Source organism: Dermacentor silvarum, chromosome 9, assembly GCF_013339745.2.
Source record: "Dermacentor silvarum isolate Dsil-2018 chromosome 9, BIME_Dsil_1.4, whole genome shotgun sequence".
NCBI classification, from domain to species: Eukaryota; Metazoa; Arthropoda; class Arachnida; order Ixodida; family Ixodidae; genus Dermacentor; species Dermacentor silvarum.
The window spans coordinates 75,450,940-75,475,228 of NC_051162.1; the positions used below are offsets into that span (position 1 = coordinate 75,450,940).

Below are 24,289 nucleotides of genomic sequence, written 5' to 3' on the forward strand. Positions count from 1 at the left end.
GTGACAGGGCAGATTCCTCTGCCACTGGCTCTGTAAATTACTGACTCGATTATGTTTCTTTTCTTTCGTTACCTATTATGCTGCTTTGTCCCTCCAAAAGTGTAGGGTAGCCACCCGGGCCTGTCCTGGGTTAATCTCGCTACATTTCCCTCTTCGTTTATATATATCTCTCTCTCTCCTTGTCGGTCCATTGTACGAATCGGTCTTTGTAATAAGTCGTGATACGAATATAATTCATAATTAACTTACCTTCTTCCGTGAAGCCGCGGGTCATCACTTCTGCTGCGAGACTCCCCATTGATCCAAATTTATCAGAACTAAAAATATATTCCACACATGCATAGCTTCAGTGACAGTGGTAAAATCCCTCACAGAACACAGAAACTTTACAACGTGGTGTACGTTATATCAATACACATAATAATACTGCATAAACTCCTTAGTGGGACTTGTGAGAAAGCGCTCAGCATTCTTTCAAGCCGCTCATTTATATATATTTATGTAGTCACAGCCATACATTTGTGTAGTCATAGGTAGTCATAATGCATTCTCATATATGATATAGTTACTTGTTGTGGCAAATGTAGCAGCCCGCTTTCTTCCTGCCTGGTAAAGTAGCTTGTTGTGGCAACTGAACTGTCTGCTTCCTTTTTGCGCTGTCTAATGTGGCAACTGTAGTGCCCTACTTTCTGTCCGTCTGTCAGTAATACTGACAGACGGACAGATTTCCGAGTAAAGTAGACCTAAAATGCTAACGCATTAAGAGATCTCGGCTTTTCTCCCCCCTCTAATTACCTTCATCACGGTTTGATTGACCTGACGTGCATGACTCTATTCTGCATCTCTGATGAACGCGATTTAATTTGGTTACTAATTTTCAGTAGAAACTTATGTTGTCAAATGAAACAACTGTTCTGAAGCTGTAGATTTGTCCGCATGCCAATTTCTTTCGGCGAACTGCACTGGTTATTGCATCCGTCGGCTCACGCTTGTGTCCAACGCTGACACTGTTCCTACGCACGGTGTCATCCCTCAACTGCGTGGTTTTTTCACAAGATCCTATTGCTTACGGTTGTGGTGCGGATACATCACGCCATGCTCCGTGTTCTCAACCGAATGCAAAACTCGGATTGCAAGCGTTCAAACGTAGTACTCACGCTGAGGCCTGTTCTGTAAATACTGGTGTTTGCAGTGATCCAGCAGGCATTTCTAATGGAGATCGCGATAATGGGGAATATATATTAGCACGGAACAATACGCACCGAAATGTCACTCTTCCTATTTCCACGATGTTGTTTCTTTACTCGACAACTAGGCAATCGGTCCGCATTTCTCTAGATCAGTTTTTATTAGGATCAAAAATACTCTATCATTTTCGCTTGCAGTTGTCGATGAGCGCGTCGACCGCTACACTGCGTGGCCGCAGTCGGCAAAAGTATATAATGAAAATAAGATAGCTTTCTGTATATTTGTCAGAAATAAATAATAATTAAGATGAGTAACTGCAGTAATAACAATAAAACTATAGATGACAATGTAGCCAAAGGAAAGAACGCACAGCAGGGTCATACAAATCAGCAATGCAAAATACTAGGCAGCAGGATACTTACACAAGAATGATAAATAGCTATGTGAAATATTTTGGTGACATCAAGTCACGCGAACATGACACACTGATGGTACATGCAATGTGAGAAACCAACACGGTTCAACACCATAGGCTACCTCATTCCATAAAATATTATAAACAAGTGGCCACGGCACATCAAGAACTATATGAGCTAGACCTTTTTGAGAAATATTAAATGAATCAACATCCGTTTATTTAAACTTGTTTTTACAGATGCGGTATCATCTTAACGTAAACTTTGTTATCAGTTCCGCCCCATAGAGCGTGCAAATCCTGTGACACTGCCTGCTGCTACATGCAGGTGTATTGATAGGAAGATAGAGCAGATTGAGCAGACCATTGATAATACCATTTATCGGTATCGTGTACTAACTAAGCATATTATGGTAAAAATAAAACAAGATTGTGGCAGGAACCATCGAAAATCATTCTCAAAGTCAGCTATAGCTTGCTTGTACAACATGCTGCATATCCTTGCGCCATCCGTGGATCCCCAAACCATAAGCGCACTCCCGCTGACACATGAAGTGGCAATCCTGCTGCCATTCAAAATGTCGAATGATACCACCACAGAGTATATCTTGTAATCGCAACACCTAAGTTGAAACTGCGTAGCAACCTGCAAAAAATTTTGTCTGCCACTTCGTTGCAATGGATTATCAACAAGCAGCCGCGCTTGACTTGGAGGTGTCTGTCGCAGATACGGCTTTATCGCCCGTATTCAGTTAGGTTTGTAACCTCCCTGTTGTAATGCGCTACGGGGCTATGCAGGTAACTAATAAATAAATAAATAAATTATATTGAAGGTGATATACCCCCTTGTGTGTCCTTGCCACATTAATCTCCATGGGGGGAATAGCCAAGAATGTGAACATGCCAATATCGCGTACGCAGTACCGCAGTTGTCTGTCCGGGCACACACCACGTCACCAAAGTTGTCGACTAGACCAAACAGGAGCCAGCTAGACGTTTTCTATTGGGGCACGTATGCAGTGGCTCGCGTTGTCTGTATAGCAAAACAGCAGCTAGCACAAACCTGGTGGCCCAAGCCAGTATACATATTTGATAAATAAATGCGTGCCACTTTTTATTGTGAATTGCGCTTAATTGGGGCTTGCGAAGTCACCTGCCATAGCGTTTATGATAGGTTTGAGAATTACCTTTGTCGCCTTGAGGATAAAGCTTATCCTGTGCATATGCTGGCCTTGGCGCCTAAGACTTTGATAATTTTCAAGGAAATAAAGTAATGTCCGTCGAGTAACATACATAAAATTTTCTACTAAAAATGAATCAAAAGTTACTATTATGCCATACCTGCATAGACTAATTAAGCCTTTTTATTTAATTGGTAAGGGTTTTGATGTGGACGCAAGTTTTTTCCTGCCTAACCGATAAGGTGGAAACCCTTCTGCCGCAGTGAAAAGGAATGCGGATAGCACGAGTATGCAGCTTGCAGCAACGCACCAAAAGATCAAAATTGTTTTGGCATTTGTCTCAGTGAGAATTTTTATCTGATTCCCATCTCTTATGGGTAATTCTAGAGTGGGCAAGCTTCCAGCTGCATAAACGAGCGCTTATATCATATCAAGACAAAACGACAACATCGAATTTGTTGCCACATTTAGAAATTATAGTTGCAAGCCTCCAGTTACTCGAACTATAATTGTCAGAAACAGTGATCAAAAAGTGCTGAAAATGTTCAAAAATTTTCATTTAGTTGGAGGCTTGAAAAGTTCGTATATGAACCATGTATTTTTACACGTGACGCGCCCATAAAAGTTTATGTATTTTACGTCTTTATTTCAAGGAGGATGCATAGAAGTATCTTAAGAAATATCATGAAATATTACAAATTTAAACACACAAACGAAAGACTTAGTAGAAATTGATGCTCGACAAGGAGACGCATTTTTCAAATGGCGACTCCCTGTACTATAGATATAATATAGATCGTAAAATGTACAATGCATATCGGAGATAGGGAACGTTTTGACAATGTACTAGCCAGCATTTAGCACCAACGCTTTACTTGAACATTTCAAGTTTATTATTGCTTATTGCGCGGGATGTACCCGTATTCAGGTACATCCCACGGGGCGTACCGTGGGATGTAGGGTACATCCGTACATCCCATCGTACAAATGCCATGGGGTGTAATTGTACGCTGAGAAAAACCGCACAAATAAACCGTACGGTTACGGGGTGCATTTACCGTAACCGTACCGTAAAGACGACACGGTTACGGTAAATACAGGGTGATAATTTTAAGTTTTACGGGATTTTTAAAACTCGCCTGTTGCTGACACCAAAATGCTAGTCCTTGAGCTGGGTTATTGAAAGCAGTGGACATTACTTGCACGAGAAGATGAAACACATAACTAACTACCGAAAATTCACTAGACCTTCTTAATTATTAATGTTACTGTACATATGAATATTTACGAATTCCTGCCAGTGAGCTTGCAAGACATATTCAATTGAAATAACTTTTCAGAATGACACCAGTTTTGAGATTTGCGTCTTAAAACTCGCCGTAAAAATGTACTGTTATTCCACTTTTGTTATCCTGGAAATTTAACTAACCTAGATATGTCCAGCAAGCTCGTCGCTAAAATTTGAAGATTCCAATGTGTGCTGGAAATAAATATTTAAAAGTGAATTAGTGCATTTTCGTTAATTATTCGAATATGCCTTTAAGGTTCTCAGGCTAGTAATGTTCACCTCTTCGAATAATTAAAGTCAAGGACAATGATTATGTTATCTGCAGCAGGCGATTCTTGGAAATTTCATAGTACTGCTTGAATATGACCACCCAGTACAACACAGTTATGTACAGCATATTTTCAAGCAATATTTATTAGGATTAGCTAGAAAACATTAGCTAGTAGCTTTAACTGGAAATATTTCAGCAACGTACGGCTCTCAGGCTATGTTGAAATTGTGGCTACATGGTCAGAAAGTGGTTGTTGTTGTGAAAGAGAGAATACTTAGACCTAATGTTTTGCTGAAAAGACTGATTTACACTACTTACCTAAAGAAGTGTAATGCTGGTAGTACATGCTGCTTGTTTCAAGCGGGGATAAAGGCCATCTGCGTAAAAACATTGATAGTTACTTACGTTCGCCGGAATATAGGACCTGTACTTAGACAGAGCTGTCTCGGGAAAAAAATTTGGCAAACAGCATCATGAGTGTGATTCGCGGGGCTCGCAGAGTTGGTCAATGTTATGCAGTTAGAAGTGACTTTCTGAACAATAAACATTAGAAACATAGCTGCTGGAACTTCAGTGCTTACATTTTTAGGTCGTTACAATTTCGACAGCATATGTATCGCCAGTGAATTATATAGATTAGGAAGCAAATGTTACAATTCCCACAATCAAAATTGCTCGCAGTATGTTCTACTCGTGGATTTCATAAATATTTTGCGTTATTATTGCTATGTAATGCAAACATAGATTTCACCAAAGGAACATATTCTCAAATAGGGGAAATATTGAGGCCGGCAGCAGACTGGATGAAATGGGCATGCTGGCTATCAGTGCAAAGCAATAATGCAATAAGTCTGGTAAGTTGAGCTGGTTGTAGCTAAAGAGAGTCACGCCGTTTGAGGTGGCGAAAATGGAAAGAAAATACGAAACATTATTCCTTGCTCAAAGCTGCGGTAAATTGTGCCATTCAAATATTAAAATTTCAATTACCTACACTTCTAAACTACATAATAAAAGAAAATAACATTGACATATCTCATACATCACCGAAACAACTACGTTAATGTTTGTATGATGATGTGATACGATGAATTCCTTTTTCTTTATGACTGCTTTATAATGCCCTTTTCGAGCGAGGTTTTTTTAACTCCTGTAAGTATTTCCTCTTAGTAGGTTGTACTCCCTTAGCCGCACGGTTTTATGTTGCCCCGTGTTCTAGGGGGTCAGGGCTCTTCATGCTGTTCTTACAGCTTTTACCTGTCCGTATAACGTTTTCTTGTCGCAGAATAACAACTGAATTGAATTCAATTTGTGTTGTCCCACGCGCTGTTATAATCACCTATATTTATACGTACGTCCAATAAAGAAGCTCGGAACGCAGTCAGCCTGCTGAAGATGACGATGAAGAGACACGCATGCAAGCTATAGCTAAATTGTCCTGCATGGAAATCCGCCGTGTAAACACATCGTGTACAGTGTGCTCTGTGATCAGTGCCTCAGTGCCTCAGTGGCGTGACTATTTTCTATTCAGAGCTGCGGCAGCAAATAAACATTACTGCGTGAAAGTTAGAAAGAACCAAATGTGATAGCTTTTCCTGTACATTTAAAGGGGCCCTAACAATGATATTTTCATAATGATAACAACACATCCCACGGGTAGAGAAATAGGTTCCCAAGACTCACTCCACTACACATTTAAGAAGTTGTGCATATCCATAGTTTTGTAAATACACTTCTTTTTCCAACAGAAGACGCAAACAAACTTATCTAGTCCTGTTGCCTGCCTCGTACACAAAAATATAGGCCTTATAGTTATAATATCTTCTGTTATACATTGCTGTGCAAAAATAAGGCGTTAGGTATTTTCTCTCCTAAGGTATAAGCCAACTGAAAACAAAAGTGTTTTTCGTGCTATTGAATGTTATAAGAGAAATAAAATAAATCTAGATATTGAGATCTTATTTACATGTACATCTCACCAAGAATCACCCAGTGGAATCCGGAAAATATATTTATAGCAAGCAGAACAAAACGCAAAAAGCAATAGTAAGCTGCTGAAATAAAGATGTATGTATGTATGTAAACGTGAAATATTCAAGTAATGCTTTGGTATTAAACGCTGGCTAGTACATTGTGAAAACGTTCACTCCCTCCGATAGATGCTCTCATATCACACCTTATAAGGCAAATATGCTCGCATGCGTTAGTCTTTTGCTGGAAAAACGTTGACGCCAATGTTCAAAGCGTCAAGTTGACTTTCAGTGATTTAGACATAAAGACTAGCGAAAGGCCATGTGTGCAGCTTTACATGGGCGTTTTCTGCTCTCCCTCTTCCTGCTTTCTGCAGTCTTGCCATAATTACAATAACATCGACATAGATTTTATTCTCTGCACCAATTTTATCTATTTCTTGGGAAGTAATTGGGGGTGGGCGAATAATGAAATTTGAAAAGCAATCGAATACGAAACAAATTGAAAGCACAAATGGAGCATTAGAAGCAAGCGACTAGTTTCTTCGCATGCACAGGACTCTTGAGACAGTGCGAACGATCGTTGTATAGCCTGTAAAGTATGGCTACATAATATATTCCAACAGAACTTCTTCTTGGGCAAGTTGGTGCTGATATTTCCTGGGTGAACTTGTCTGTGGCGCGAAATGCATTTTGTGAAAAGGGGACAGAAGAGAAGAGACAGTGAAGCGTCATTGGCGCTTCACTGTCTCTTCACTTCTGTCCCCTTTTCACAAAATGCATTTGGCGCCACAGACAAGTTCACCTATGGCTACGTAAGCGACATAGTCCACTCTACTACGCAAGTTCTCACGTTTTATGGCTATGCTATGCCCGCTGGGGTGGAAACTTACCATACTTTTACTCCGACTTTATGTTTAATTGGGTACAGTTGTCGTTTTGAAATATTCAAAAAGCATTCCAGAAATATCCGCATTTACGAATAGTGACTATTCGATTTGTTATTCGAAAGTTTAGAATATTCTAACCCACTTTGAAATAATTATCTGCGAGCAATTTGTTTGTAATCGGTATTCCGTAAAGTAATTCCGAAATAAACACCCGCGAACATCGGATCAGCGCGCCTTGAACAGTTGGTGTTTATGATTTGAATAGAAATGCTAATAGGCAAAAAGTAGATTGATGGATGGATACAAAACTTTAATGAAAGTCCTGAGGTACGCGACTCAGCGCACAGCGGGTCGCTGCCATGCTCGGACAGTCAGGCCATGCCCGACCGCCGCATCATAGGCCCTCTGGACAGACTATAGTTGCACCCCGGCATCGGGGCCACTGATAGCGGAGAGCCACTTGTCCTCATTGATTTGTTCCGTGCCTCGCAACGAGGGGTAACGCCAGAGCATGTGGTCTAGGCTACCAAAGTCATTGCAGTGCCTGCAAGAACTACTGGCATAAGTAGATAGTCGTACAATTTTTAATGTATGGATTTTTTTTCAATAGATTCGGCATTCGTGGTTACAGAGCAAGACGCAAGAAGTACGACGTAAATTAATCACGCGAGGTATAGTAAAAACCATTGTTCAAGTATAATTCCGTTGTAGACATTGCCAGAGCAAACGGGATCAAAACCGTCTATTGGATGTCTGGCGAGGATGTAATGCTTGCGTACGAGACACAGCATTCCAACGATATTGTCATGAAAGAAAACCTAAATTAAGTGAGAAACACAACGCCAGAAGTGTAGCAATCATCTCGAGAATCTAAATTTAAAAGGCCATCGTGGGGAGACAGATGTCGTCCGCTATTTACGCTGTGTTTATAATTTTTTATTTCTGCATTCCCTACTGCTTCATGTACTTTTCATGTTATGCTTCCAATACAGATTGGTTCATTCTTGAGACTTATTTTGATGAAACTTCCCGGTGCAATATTTAAATGGCGTTGCCAATAAAGGTGCACTCTGTTTGAACTGAGGCTCTGGTGTTGCGGACATTCTTGAAGTTTATATGCTGAAATGTGCTCCAAATTATTTCGAATTCTTCGTAAAATTTTCCATTTTAAAATACAATTCCTTTCGTTACGACACAGCTACCAGGTTATATCCGTTAACTCACCACTTCACCTTTTATTGCATCTCCTCTTTATGTCGTGCTCTTCGACCTATTCTTTAGCACTTATTTGGCCTTTAGCAAGGTTGAGATTTTGTAGGAGGCCTAGCTAACTGACAGCAGGAAGTATGGCCGCTGGGCCACAAGTGGCAAAATGATAACTCTAGCCTGCATTAATGGTGTTCATCCTGTTTTGATGTTTCGCAGTGGCATCAAGGTTGAACTTCTAACTACCGGAAGTGTTTGGATGCAACATAAGGTACTGATGATTCCTACTACGACGCTTTCTGCTAGACCATTGGCTTATGATCGGATGATAAAAATACTATCGTGATCTCGTGCGCACTGTGTTCATCGTGCACTTCGGAATGCGTCCTTGTTGTTACCGGTCGTTTATGTTTGTTTAAAGCACTCAGGCTTGACGAAAGAAATAACTCGGCTAGCTTTTGGTATTCTAGCTCTAAAGATATTCTTCCTTGTATACTCATGCACGGAAGGCAGCAAAGCTTGTGTTCATCCGACTTCTCTCCCTTATTTTCTAGCTCTTGATGGTTTAATGATGCATTAAGAGCGAATATTTGGATGTTTAAGAGTTGTCATATAGTTTGTTGATTGTTCGAACTTTTTGTCACATGTATGGCAGAGTAGCATGTTTGCAATAAATCACATTATGAATTCCCTATATGCGCGGCGGAAGCTGTCATGTCCAGCTGATACTGTAGGCCTAGCTACGGAGTTGTACAGATGAAGCTCCTCGAAATCGTAGCGGCTACATTGTGTGCGATATTTTGAATTGGTAAACTGAAGTTTCTGTATACTTTTACACAGCATAATGTGGTAATTTCTTCAGTAAGCGAAACAGTGCTTAGCTTCAGTAATGAGCGGGCTATCATGGTGCGAATTTGTGAATCGAATGACTGGGGTTAATCTAGGCTCTTAGCCGTGCCATGCTCACAAAATGAGCCAATGTTTGATAATCATTGAATAGCGTCAGCTTTACACCTAAGTAAATACGAACGTGCTCAACAGCTTTTAAAGCGGCAAAAGATTAATTTTCTGAGTTAGAATAATTCAATTCAGCCGGTTTCAGCTCAGCAGTATATCACCCAACTAAGTAGTATTTTGCTGTCTTTTCTACTTTTGCAAGACGAATCGCAAAAACACTACTTGATAAAATTAGAACTCTTGCTAAAGACATAAAAACAGAAATAAATTTTCCAAGGACAACTACTTTGCCTCTATGAACACAAAGTTACAAGATAACTCAAGGGAATTGTAAATATTTATTAAGCAAAATGGCAGAGAAAATGTAATTCCAATCCAGAACTTACTGGAAAATTTGCCAAAGATGACTATGAAAAGTGTGAGAGCATAAAACAAATACTTTCACATAGCTTTTTTCACTAAGTACTGTGGTGTTCTCCCGGACAACTGTGAATATGGGTCCATGTCGACAATAGTGTGTTAAGGGTACTTAATGGCATCACAGTTCAGTCAGCTGGGCTAGCCCATGGCATTCTGGCATACGATCTAAAGTCTAGTTCTAAAGTGTCAGCTTATTGTAATAAGATCTGATGATAAAGGCAGCAGTATCGTAATATGGCCTTTAGAAAAGTACAAAATGAGGCCTTCAAACAACTGAGCAACCACACCCAAAACTAGGCTTCAACTTCGGTTTAAGCATTCTTGTGCAAAGCAGAATAACAGAGCTCCTGTCCAAGGAACACAACACCCAGCCTGAGTATCGATTTATGATGCCCAATAAGAAAGAAGATGGTCGCTTTTACCTTCTTACTAAGATACGTGAGGTTGTCGTAGAATAAATATTCACTGCAAAAATTCTAGGCAGGCCTATAGTGTCTAATCACAACACACCTACCAAGTCACTTTCTCAATTTTTCAATCAGCATCTGTCAAACATCCCAACCACCCTACCATCTTTCGTTCAAGATACGACCGACTTCCTTCGAATTATTGACTCGATTAACGCCAAATAAATCATCTCCGACCACGCTATTCTTGTAACTTGAGATGTTTCTGCTCTTTACACTAACATGCCCCTGAGTGATGGAATTGAAGCTATGTCAAACTCCATCGCAGTGAATCCTCAAGCGTATGCTCCTGAAGTTTATCTCTCAATTCATGAGTTATTTCTCATGCTCAACTATTTCGAATTCGATTTTATTCGCTACCTACAAACTTTCGGCACAAGCATGGGAACACCATTCGCTCCCACGTATGCTAACATTTTCATTGGATGGCTTTAAGCAAACCTTACAAAATCATACCCTTTAAAACCCCCCACTAACCTGCGTTACATTGACGACGTATTCCTAATATGGGAACACGGCATAAACGCGGTAACCAACCTTGTTAGCCATTCTAACCACTTTCACCAGAGTATTAAGTTTACTGCTCACCACTCTCCTACTCAAGTCAAATTCCCCGACACGACGGTTTACATAAAAAATGGCAAACTGAGAACGACACTTTATACGGGAAGCCTACGGATAGCCAGCTATATTTAGACAACACTAGTCCTCACCCACGACACTGCAAGCGAGGAAATTTTATCGGACAACAAAACCAATAAGATGAATCTGTAGTGAAGACAACAGTTATATCCAGCACCTAAGTGAGCTTAAAATAACTTGCTAACTGTATGTGTTGTACAGCATAGAAGAGTAACGATAGTGGCACAAAACTATTTATAAATTTCTCTCGACCGGGCTTATGACGCTGCGTCAAGGTTAGAGACGCAGTCGGCATTAGCTAAGAAACAATCTATACCTGAATCTGAGAGACCACCAGCCTTTATAACAAAATATTTTTATGCCCTCCCCAACATACACAAAATCCTACGAAAATACGACACCCAATATTATCAAGTAACGTGCGTCCGAGAAAAGCGGTCCCGGGTGTATCAGGGGTAGCCTATTGCCGCAGCAGAAACGTTAAAAAAGTGTTAGTGCATGCAGAAGTCAGCCAACATCATCCCCTGTAATAAAAACATGTTGCCGCCCCAGGTGCAAAACATGCAAGCACTTTCAAAGCGACGTTTATATTAAAAGCACCGTAAATAGCTATGCACAAGAAGTGAAAACTAGCTTTACTTGCACTAGTTCCGATGTAATTTATATGCTTGCAGTATGTTCATTTTGTGAGCAACAATATATTGGTGAAACTGGACAACCAATGAACATCATGTTAAACGGACATTGCGCGGACACAGCTAAAAGGCTTCCTAAAGCCGTCACCGAGCATTTTAACCAATCGGGTCATAAGTTTGATGAACTTAAACTCTACATACTACAGTCAAATTTCAGTTCTGCGCGTAACACAAATTCTAGAGAATTACACCTCATCAAAAAGTTCAATACATTGCAATCAATAGCCATAAACGTTTCAAAGGGAGCTTTAGAATCTATTCTTTATGCTAAACTTCAAACTATAGCGAACATCACTTAGCTATTTTTATTCTGTTGCTCAACTCTTTTTTTGTTGTTGCTTTTTTCCAGTATTTTCTTGTTGTTAGTTGGTTGTCAGTAATATTCCAACCTCCCTTTTCTTTCATTCATGCCTTTCGTTCTTTTATTTATGCATTGATGATTTTTTTTCCACGAGCGCCAATTATCTGCCGCTACTTTTACTCTTTTTGAGACACGAGAGTGTACTGACCTCCAGCGGAGCAGACACCCCCCCCCCCCCCCTGTCGTCCAGGCCCTTTGCACGCAAAGACGGACCTACACTGACACGTCAACCGGCTGACACATCGCACTGCCTGACATTGCTCCACCGACATCCAGTAGCGCATTATCTTTCTTTTCAATTCTACACCCTCGCCGCTAACACACCCTTGCTGATTACTTCGTCCACGGGCCTTACCCTCTCTCCCCTTTCGAAGAACTGTACCTATATATACTGTGCCGAGGAGAGCATATGTCGCCTTGAAAAGGACAAATGCACTTGTGGAAACGATGGCTCCTGCTTTTACCTTGTCCTCGTGTTGCTCATCGTTTTGAATTTCCATCGCCCGCATTCTCCGTGTTTTCCCTAGCTTATTACTTAGTTACTTCATTTGCGAAATATATGGGGAGTGGTTGTTTGCCCCATTCATGGAAAAACAAAGCCAATATATTCCCCAATAACAAAACTGCTGTGATAAATCTGTAGTAAATTATAGACGGATTTTATTGACTAGTGTCTGCTACAAAGCAACGTAGCATATTGTGTACAGTGCAATGATGAAGCACCAAGATCAATACAATTACTTTACCGCGTGTTAGCATGACTTCAGATGAGGGCTCTCGTGCGCAAAGCAACTTTCAGAATTTAGCCATGATATTTTCTCTGCGTTTGACCGACATAAACAGGGTGACCGTGCGTTCTTTGATTTTCAAAACGGATTTCATGCTGTTTCCCATGTCCTCCTACTACATAGATTGTCCTTTCTAGGACTGCATCACACCATCATTACCTGGGTTCGTGACTTCTTCAAAAACAGACTGCAGAGACTGGGTATAAATGGTTGCCGTTGTGAATGTCCTGAGGTGATGTCTGGTGTCCTACAGGGTTAGGTTTTGGGGCTTTTATTAAGGCTAAAGCCTTAGACGGCGCACAGGTTGAAAAATCCCATGTTCAGCGTAACGTCGCCCGGCGTTATGCCACCAAAAATTATCACATCATAATTCATAGGGAGTCGAATCCATTACTAGTGGTGTTAATTCCGGCAAAGTTAATTAACGCACGAATAATTAGGATATAGGCAATTAAGGCACTGGAACTCGCGACCTTTGGTAGAAGTCAAACCCTCTACCTTTGGAGGGAGCCGAACCAACTTGCCGATATTGGCCAACAGGCGATATCTCCAAGTTAAGTTGGATTCTAATTGACATCGCGAAGGTCGAGAGTCCAACCCGCAACCTCTAGTGGCACCTTTGTTGTTAATTAAGGCGAAATTTATTAAGGAATTCCAACCCACGACTCAACATCAAAACATGGGCGAAGCGGCCTTAACTTCAACCCACAAAACACAAAAGCTCTTAAAAACGTGTTGAAACGGCTACAAAGGGGCTATAGACGTCTTTGTCTACGACAAGACTGCAACTAGAATTTCTTCTAAACATAGCCCAAGCGCCTGAAATATACTAGTATAGGTTCTATCTGCGGTAGCAACTCACGACTAGTGTTACCAGAGTCTACTTCGTTCAACAGATTCAGAATGTCTAACTCAAGAACTTTTTTAGTTGTCTTTGTCTAAAAGTGTACAAAATGCCAAACGGAATGTTAAGTTTACGGTTACCGTCAGCGTTAACGGACAAAAGACACCACAGTTAAACGAACTCATAAGAAGCAACTTAATAAGCTGGTTTCATTGATGAACAATTTCGCACCGGAACTTCAACAATCAAAGGTGCATTATCGTTTTCAACCCAGCGCGCACACACGACGCCTGGACACCTTTATTCCATGCTCGCGCAGCAATCAGCGGCTTACAGCAGGAGCGAAACGCCGGTGTCAAAGTGATCGCATCACGGTGGCTCTGATCATAGAGGTGTCACACAGCAGCCACCGCGGCGCGATCGTTTTGGCGATAGTGAAGTACACAGGCTCTAAATTTGTCAGGCATACGATCCCGGGCTGATAACACTGGGAGACAGGAAGTTTGAAAAAAAGAAAGGTCGCTGACGTATGCATTGTCTCTTTCGTGGGTTCGTACGTTGTCCTAGTTGTGTGCCGTTCTAATCTGTTCCATACATTTATTTGAGATCATATAGAGTTATTTAGCTGTGCCGACGCTGCTTGCCGTGTGTTTTGCATCAGTGATTTGTGACATCGGCTGTATTGTGTGTTTTCGCCGACTGCTTGCTACCACAATGGCGGGATCTGCGTTCGCCGCCTTCGTTCTCGATGCGCCTTTGTACGTCGCACGTTTGGGTAGCACTTCTTCATGTAAGTGAAATACTCGGCACTTTGTTTTTTGTGAACAATGTAAATTTTTTTAGGTCTAAACCGCGACAATTATTGATGGTTGGGCTCTTTTGTCTTCTCGGTTTTTGTCAGCTTTATGTTTATAGGAGGGTTCTGCTTGTTCATAGTCTTTATGGTTAACGTAGCATGAAACAACTGACGGGAGTGCATTCAGAGCGGACACGCCGTTTATAATCTTGAGCCAGACTGTGCTTGCCCTATCTTGTGTTATGTTGTTCTTGCATGAGTAGCAATAGGGACGTTAGAGCTTTGCGTGCGCTTGTGCGCATGCGTTACTATACAGCTTGTAGCGTTCCCACTGCAATGCTTACTTGTTTTATACAATGATAAATGCCGTCGGCAGCTGATATAAAAATTGCACTGGTGCTTTGTTAAAAATAGGCTGCAGAACTTGAAGCCTAGTACGTGCTTCGTCTGAGAGTGCAATCACGACTGCTTGTCGTTTATTAATAAATAACTCTGGTTAACCTCATTTGTAATTGCGTATCTGTCTTTCACCTGATGCTCTCTTATTTTGTTCTTTTCACTGTCTACACGGCTGGACATCTTGCTTCTTGGCACTAGCTGGAAGGCAAACCTCAACATTATGATCGGTGTAAGCCAATGTACTTTACCCTCTCTGACCTTCACAGTTTTTTGTATATGGGTTAATACCAGGAAGCACTTCACAGTAAAGCATCTAACATTCAGCAAACGGACATTTCTAAATTATTTTTTGCACAGGTACCTAATCAGCTGCCACTATTATTCTTCGTTTTTCAGCACCACTGTGCACAGTTTACTTCTACTACTACTTAGCTTCCCTAAGCCTTCGAAAACTTAACTGTAGGTGGTCAATGCTGTGTAAGAACTCACTAATGAACGTTTTTCTGTCATAATTCACAAGTATTTCATACATGAGTCAAATTTAGCTACGACAGCGTACGTTGCACCTTGCTTCCTCCATGTACGAATGTTTTCAAGCCAATACGTGATGAGTTCTGTATTCCAAAAGGCTTTCTGTGTGATTTAGTTTCTTTACAGGAATTTACTGTGCAGCATCACAAGGAGTCTAATTTCAGACATATCTGTGTGCTGCAGGATGTATGCTTTACTGCTTGGATTGATAAAACATGGGCCGAGGCTTCGTCACAAGAACGAACTTCAATTTGGCTGTACCACCATAACCACTTGGCTGGTGCGGCCGAATAAATCATCGAAGGTAGGTTGTGTAGAGTGTTATTTAACCTTATTCTTAGAGGATTGCACAGCGATGTGTGATGGCGCATGTGTCTGAGATTGTGTTCTTACATGTGCGTGCAGAACAGGCATGATGCTGTGAGTTCCAGCAGTGTGCAGAGCTCCTTTGCAAAAAATTGTCATAACTATAATGCTACCTGTGTTGTTTTTGTGATTCATTTAAATAATATCAATCAGAGGTGTTATCAGAATTTAGCAACGTGCTTTTCTTCGCCGTCTCACTAGGCTGCCATGTTTCATCTTTCGCTAGTTTGAACATTCCGAGAGTACAGTTCCGCCGCCACTGGTGACCGTAACCGCTATCGCCGGAAGTACGAAAAAAGGTAACCGGTCCACGCCAGGATCGAACTCCGGCCCGCTGCGCAGAAGTCAGACACTTTACCACTGAGCCACTCAAGCACTTGCTATCAGGCAGCGGAAAAATGTCCTATACCCGCGCCCGAGGCAGGCACACAGGCGTAGACTATGAGATGCGATTGGGATGAGGCGCGCAATCAATGAGATCCCGAGCCTCCGCCATTATGGTTGCGCCATCTAGTTAAGGTGCCTGCAAACGCAGCATGCACAAGCGCAGACGACAAGATGTGATTCAGACGAGACGCGTAATCAATGCGATCCCGAGCCTCCGCCAGTATGGTGGCGCCATATACTTAAGGTGCCTGCAAACGCAGCGTGTGCAGGAGCAGACGACGAGGTACGACTCAGACGAGGCACGCAATCTACGCGATCCCGAGCCTCCGCCAGTATGGTGGCACCATGTAGTTAAGGTACCTGCAAACACAGCGCGCCGGACATGTAAGTTGCATTTAGCAATTGCATGCTGCATTTAAGTAGACTTGGTTAACTCAAGCAGGCTAGGTGACTATTTTTCACCAGCCCGTTTTGAAGATTCCAAGAAACAATTGTGATCATCATAACCACCACGAACAAGAAGAATGTGCCGTGCTACGGGTCAAGGAATGTGAGCTGTGTCCCACGTAATATGGATACCTCTTCGGTACACATTATGGTGTATCCTCGCAAGGTACGAACCGCTATCCTCGCAAGGTACGAATCGCAAGGTAAGAAACGAATCGTAGAGCTACGTGCGCGACTACAACCACGCATCATCTGTCTCAGCACACTGCTGTGCAGAGAGCGTTACAAGCCACAGCTCGCCATCGACGCCGGGCGGTCAGTTCAGATTGTTCTCGTCAAAACGAGGCGAAGACCATGTTGTGCGTGGTGCCGAAATTGGAGCTACTATTGAGCCGCTCCACCAGCATACGCTGAGAAGGTGCAGCCTGTGCCGCGCAGGCCTGTGACTTTTTTCTGTGCAGTGACTTATCAACTGTGCTGACCTGTGACTTTTTTCTGTGTAGTGGCTGTCAATGCAGATGCTCAGAATTACCTGATGCTATAGATGAGCTGATGAACCTGCAACCTGTAGAAATGACATTGCATTTTCTGGTGCAACAATTATGTTAACACTTCTAAGACAGGGGGAAATGTTCTGGTTTGATCACATGAGATAATTTAAATTTTGTATGAGGTATCAATCAAGGTGACGCGTTATTGTTGTGAAGTATTGCCCTAAGCCAATTAGGGTCTGCTGAAAATATATCAACAAAAATGATTGACCCAACCCCAGAAGCATTGCATTGTGATACTTTGTCACAAGTCCTTTGTGTGCTACCTGCTTAAGTTGCACTATGTCACGATTAAGTATGAAAAAAGGCGACAGCTAGGCAGAACAAAATGCTTAACTTTTCTTTTGGTGTAATATAAAATGAGATTTAACTTTGTAATCAAGATATCAGATCATTTACCTGCAGAATGGTTACCTGTGTCAAACTGATTTTATTTAGCAGAGAGGCTCTCACACTTGTTTGAGAAGTTGATAAGTGCCTTTATAGCCACGAATGAATGAATGAATAAATCTTTCTTTTAAACTGTGAGTAAGTTGGCAGTCGAGGTGGGAGGGTCCCTTATTCCAGGAACCCTTCCACGCATCATCTGGCTCAGCAGACTGCTGTGCAGAGAGCGTTACAAGGCACAGCTCGCCATCGACGCCGGGCGGTCAGTTCAGATTGTTCTCGTCAAAACGAGGCGAAGACCATGTTGTGCGTGGTGCTTCGTGGCTATAAGTGCCTTTATAGCCACGAAACACCCTATTTTAATTTGACGGCACTTCTCTGTCATGACTCTGCTCTGCATTTTAATAACTGTGCCAGGATATATACTAGTAATATTAAGCATCATCGCATACATAGCTTAAGACCCCAGTACCTTAAGACACAGGAGGGCTTAAATTTATTTTTAATCTGAGTCAAACTTCTTGCTTGGCACATATTGCAATTGAAGTTCTAATTTGCACATTCTCATTTCCTTATTTGCTTTTTTTCCTCGTCTGTGGAGGTTTTGCTTGCCTGTGTCTATAAGAACCTTCACGCGTGACCTGCGACAGAAAGCATTTGTGGGCAGTCAGTGCCCTCCTACAAAGACTGTCCTGCTGTGGCTGCGGCCGCAATCATCTCAAGGCCACTTTTGCTGCTATTTGTCACTCTTGTTAAAAACACGTTCTGCATCTTCTCACATTTATTAGTTAAAGCTTGACTGTGTCACATGGTGTGAAGTAGATGTCTCGCAGCATTTAGCTTGCAGTCACGTTCTATGCACTGCACTGTATGAAAAGCTCATCGTACTGTGTGTGACAAAAATAACAGCCTATTCTAATTTATCTTTCAGTTATGGTAACATGCAATATGCAAGCAATTCAATAATGAATGATATGCCGAAGAACTGGCCATTATTTCTGCGTGATGCTCGGCAAGCATATGGCGCTACTTAACATGGGGAACCTGCTAAGTAGGCTACAATTTAGTTTTAAATGAGGCACGGACATCACAAGAAAATATTTGCATTGCCTGATGGAGTGGTGCGTAGAGTTATTTTCTACATATGAACCATTTTTTATTTTAAAGAGTTTATTGTAGCACAACATTCCTTTTCCTATGCTTGTGTAATTATGCTGCTGGCTGTAACTGATACCAGGATGTCATATCTGCCTGAAGCGGAGTATCACTGACAAAAATGTTTCCCTGCTAGAAACTTCTAGATCTCAGGAGACCCAGCAGGCAAAAGTTTTTTCGACAGCGATGTATTTCATGAGGAGGAGATATCCTTGGTTTAGTCAAAGGGCGCACATTGGCATTACATCGGCATAAGATACAGATCTTGTTTTATATACAAAATAGCTGTGATGGGCGACATTCAATTGATTGGTCTAAGTAAAATGCACTAGTCGACCACTCGGCCTATGCTACACTATTCCCATTATTCGCATCGGGAAAAACAGTCTGTCGCATCACTATATCTGACAATAATTTTAAAAAAATTCTGATATTCATGCTTCATTTAAAATGAATTGTAACCCTGGAAAAACCCCGTGTTGCTGTAGCCGCTACCACGAACATTTGAGGGAATGTCCAATAAAAATCTTCAGTTGTTCGTGTCAAGATGTCCGTTAGCGAACTTTTAGCGTAACGTTAGCAGGGCTTACTGAAGTACTTTTAGACGTCCACGGCTACAAATTGTCTTGATCAAGACAGCTACTAGACTTTAGAATTATCCGTTGAAGACATCTTTTAGACAACAAACAGCTGCTTCCGTCTTTCGTGGGAAGTTAGATTCCAATTGACATCGTAAAGGACGATAGTCGAAACCACTACCGTTGGCGTTAATTAACGCGAAGTTAATTAAGACTTGGTTACTTAAGCCAAACTAATTATAGGTAATTAAGGTACTCTAACCCACGACCTCTGGTGGGAGTCGAAACAGCTACCTGTGGTATTAATTTGGACGAAGTTGATCAAGGCACAGTAGAGTACCTAGATACGGTGACGTGAGGCGATATTTTAGTTACGCCGAGAGCCAAGTTATGCCGAGTTATGCCGAGAGCCAAGTCGATGTTTGCTCCTTGCGAGGGTTCGGAGGAATAATAACAAATGGTGTAGTCAGGCAGATGAACAACACCGATGCAATATGCTGCTTGTGTCCAAAAGGAGACGCGTAAATACATAAAAATATGCAGATACAAAGCAGATGTTAGAATCAATGTGAAGCCAAGCTTTCGCGAAGGTGTTAATGAACCGTTACAACTTTCCCCATTTCGTTCAGTCAACTGTGAATACAAAGAAAGTTTTATCTTACAAATTTCCGGATTGTCTTGACAATATCGTCATCATTGCCATCGCGTATTTTTGATATTATTGTAAGAGCATGCTAGTGTTTGAAAATTGTGTGTTACTGCTACTCACATCTTACTCTTCTGGTAGGTTGTGCTCATAAGTTTCAGTTTTTGCCAAAATTTATTTTCTCTTAGTCCAAAAAAGTACCATGGTAGACAAGCATTCTCAGGCAGCTTGACCTGCACGCAAAGAAAGCGTACCCTTCTTGAGAGTCATAATGTAAAATGTTTACGTGAACCTCGGACATCATACTGAAAATCGCTTATTTACGTAAATTTACCTAATGACTACGCATGAGTATACCTTGAAGGACATTATTGATTAAGTTTTTTGATATAGTATAACATGATAAAATTCTTAAATATTCACTAACCAAAATATTTATAAAGCTCCATGTTCAAAATCTGCATATAAAACAACGTCGCAGTAGAAGTACATACGATGAAACAGCAAATGGGACGATGGCTGCTTGTCCTCATTGTGGAGGACAGGCTTCGTTATATGCCAACTTACTCAATAAATGCTGTGGTTTAACTCAGAGGGAGAAAATATCAAATCATGAGAGAATTCAATCCATGTTTTGTGTTGCGTTGAGACCGATACCTCTTTCAGGTTCAATCATAGTGTGAATTCAGGATACAGGATAGAGGTACTGTCTTTCATTTTAGTTCGCGGAGAGTACAATGAATATATTGATTGTGCGACAGCTATTCTGGTATCGAGATTGCATAATAATTGAAATCGTGTTTTTCACGCAACGACCTTTATCATCACGAGCGCGGAAACTATCATCACGAGTGTTTGCATGATGACTTCTTTCAGCCACACGCTGTCATTTTCCATCCTCGCTGAGGTCACCCTATCAAAGTCAAACGCCCAGTGTGTCACTGAGCTCTCTACGCGCAATACCCACAACCACACTTGACTGGAATAACCTACCATGAGACCTTGTTACTGAAGTTCAACCCGATAAATTTACGCAATTGCTAGGTACACCCGTGAGCAAAAGTATACGGACCAGGGTTTCCGCAATAAAGGCAATTTTTTCAACTGCCTGCGATTGAAACTTGAAATTGAGGATTACAGTCGAAACTTAGCATTGCGAAATTTCCAGTGTACTTATCTATTTCTGTTTATGCATGTTAATTACAAAGAAACTCAGTTTTTTTTTTTCGGCGATCCTGCGGTACGTATACTTTTGCTCACGGGTGTACGTATATCAGAATGTGACGACTATGGGCAATGTAAGAACGTACATTTTTTATTGTGTTCCTCTGGTACCTTCGCTATTCATCTGATACCGTTTTCCAGTTATTCTGTTTCTAGTGCCTTTTATGTATTCAGAATTCTAGGTTTTCCAATTTTTAAATGGCTTCTAATTTTGTGCTCATTTGGTTTTATCCGAATTTTGATTTTGCTACACATTGTCGTGTCTGCTTATTTTGTCGCGAATATTGTCGCGTTTGTTGCATTTGGTCATAAATTGTAATGACAGTATTATGTTCGTGTTACCCCCCCCCCTTATGTAATACCCTCTTCTGGAGGACCTTTAGGGTTATTTTCAACCAATAAATTAATGAATACATAAATAAAAAAAAATAGAAGCAGACCCTGGTAACACCATTGTATGGCAGACAAAGAAAGTGTTGTTTTTCTACCTCTGGCAATTTTTATGAGATCTCCAGTGTATCTATCAGTCGTCGCGCCTTGTTTGGTGGTGATGGATGGGCATGGACCGCCCAGGGCGTTTGCCGGAACCGGCGGCGTCGGCGACGGTGGCCTCCAGGAAGCGCATCAGGCTCCAGACTGATAGCGACAGCTAGCATTCGCGTGCTACTTAACAAGCTGCAGACACCAACAGCTCAAAGTGCATTGCAAGTACTGGATGCACTTAATCCAGTACTTGCAAGCCTCCTGTAAGCACCATGGCTCACCCGATACTTTCAGTTCGCACTGAAGTTAGAAGTGCGACGATTTTTCAATGGAATGCCAGAGGCTTGAAAACCCGCATCTCGGATTTGCGCCAATCTGTCTTGAAGAATCACTTTCCTATAATTGTTATTTGCGAACCGAACATATGAACTCCCTACAGACTATCTAGTTACGAAGCTTTTGCTTCTTCCACAAGTGAGGAACGGAGCAACGTTCTCATTTACATCCGTACGGAATTGACCTATGGTTAGCATGCTGTTCCGCCTCGTGACTCATCGACTCGCTTTCGACCAAACCCAAACGCAAATATAACTTGCTCAACTCCTATCCCGAGTGGAGCACTGCACGGGCTCGGATTTACCCGAAAGCCCGGGCCCCGTCCGCCCCACGGGCCGGGCCGGGTAGGACAGTTTTTTCACGGGCTCGGGCCGGGCTCGGGCACGGCATGTGCTTTTCAACCCGGGCTCGGGTTTTTTGACGCGGGCCCGGGCCGGGCTCGGACTTTGTGGTGACGTGCATGTACCGTGCACGGAGTTATCCTCGCACGTCTCGACTCTGAAAAACATGTTTTTTTCGGTCTCGGGCCGGGTTCGGCCCGGTTTCGGGCCGGGCTCGGGCCGGGCTCGGCCCTAAGATAAAGGGGTGGCGGGCCGGGCCGGGCGGGTAACGTAGATTATTTCCGGGCAGAGGCCGGGCCCGGGTCTCGCCATAAAACTTTTAGTAGGGCTCGGGCGGGCAGCCCAGCGCAAAAACGGGCCCGGGCCGGGCCCGGGCTGAAAAACTGGGCCCGTGCAGTCCTCTAAATTCCCGAGCACTGCTTGAGAGACCAAACGACTATGCCCATGCCTAACGGCAACGCCCTCAAACCGTCGTGGTAGATGATTCCATCACTTATGATGGGCTGAAATTTCGACGTCGAAACAGACTTAAGCGACTTAGCGTGGAAATTTGGGCGTATTGGTGATTCATAGGGAAAAAAACTGCGCAAAAAGACAGGAACACCAGAGAGGGAAAATGACCACTCCCTGCTCTTTCGACCAAGGTCATCGACTCGCTTTCGACCAAACCTATCACTACGAAAATATGACTTCCTCAACTCCTATCCCGAGCGCTGCTTGAGGGCCCAAACGACTACGCCGATTTGCGACGGCAACGCCCTCGAGCCGTCGCGGTTCGTGCTCTGTGCGTGTAGCTCTGTGTGCGCTGTGTGCGTGTCGCTCTCTCGGGTCCCTGTCTTTTTTGCGGTGTGTTTTTTATTTGCAAATACTTAAGTGGTTTCATGACGGCAAGCTTCTAGAAGACACTAGAGAGGTTTAGCTTATCCGGTAATCGGGTAAGCGCGGGCGGACTGGTCATTGGGGTCTTGTGGCGGAACCGCAAACGTGAGTGGCCTGTATGGTGTTGCCACCTAGTGGCGCATAGATCAAATAGACAAAAACAGATAATGCAGTAACCAAGTGTATTCTACTTCGCTGCTGGTGTAAATTTTCAGCAGCGGCGTAATCGTGTTGCTCAAGGAGTAGCTCACCAGCGCAATCACACTTCTCTTCATGTGGCGTGGCGCGCAGGCTGGCGCAGGTTGGGTGTAGCTAAGCATGGCGTCCAAAATTGCACCAGTGTAACCTCCGAGGCCATGCCTAACTGCACTAGCCTCTGCAGTGCCGTAGTTACAGGCAGAGAAGTGCGAATGCGGTAACTGGCTGCTTCTTACGCGCAGCTACGTCCATTTGCGGGAATTACAAGTGTTGCTCGGTGGAGTATTTAACGCGGATGCACTGAATGTGCGGGGAACCCTGCGGAAAGCGATATATTGCAAGGGTCTGGTATTTATTCTCTGCTCTGATATGCAACGGTATGTATGTAAATTTTAAGAGGAATTTCAGTACAATAAAACCGACATTTCGTTATATCCTGCTTTGTTTTATCGAGGATTGGCTGTAATGCTGGCGAATCACTAACTTTCTGTGGTGGATACATCAGTGACATTGTGTGCAAAATTTTTAACCTGGTATTAGGTAAATTGTTCAGCTTACCATACTGCTAGTAGAGGGTTATCTGGCTAATTTATCAGGCTATTATCTATGAGCATAGAACACGTGCCCTCGAAGTATGCAATAATTTGGAACGACTGAAATAGACGGTGAATAATCAAAACGTCGCCGTTTGAAATAATCGCTCTTATTTGTCAGTTCTACAGATGCTTTTTCCAATGTCATGCAGAGATTTGACTCCATGTTGAATACTTTCTTTATATAGTTTACCTTCTTAATATAACAGTGATGCGCAGAGAAACACCTTCTAGGTTTTTTGCTCGCCATTGGGGAAGCTATTCAAACCGCACTCAACTTAAAACTTGGTGGCGAATGTTTATTTACAGCACTAGAAACTGATCAGCAGGAATTCAATAATTATGCAATCCTGCTTGAGGAGCTACTTACAAGTTCGTAGTATTTCTGGACGGCAGATTCATCAAGGCTTTC

At 42.3% G+C, this 24,289-nt stretch overlaps 1 long non-coding RNA gene across 1 annotated transcript; it reads right to left on the reverse strand.

Moving 5' to 3' along the window:
• Positions 1-247: 247 nt before the first annotated feature.
• On the reverse strand, positions 248-24,289 carry LOC125939781 (uncharacterized). Its single transcript, XR_007463149.1, has 5 exons — positions 24,248-24,289; positions 19,947-20,056; positions 4,662-4,720; positions 1,158-1,209; positions 248-317 (listed from the first exon to the last, which is right to left on the reverse strand). It is a non-coding gene; the product is annotated as an uncharacterized LOC125939781 (long non-coding RNA).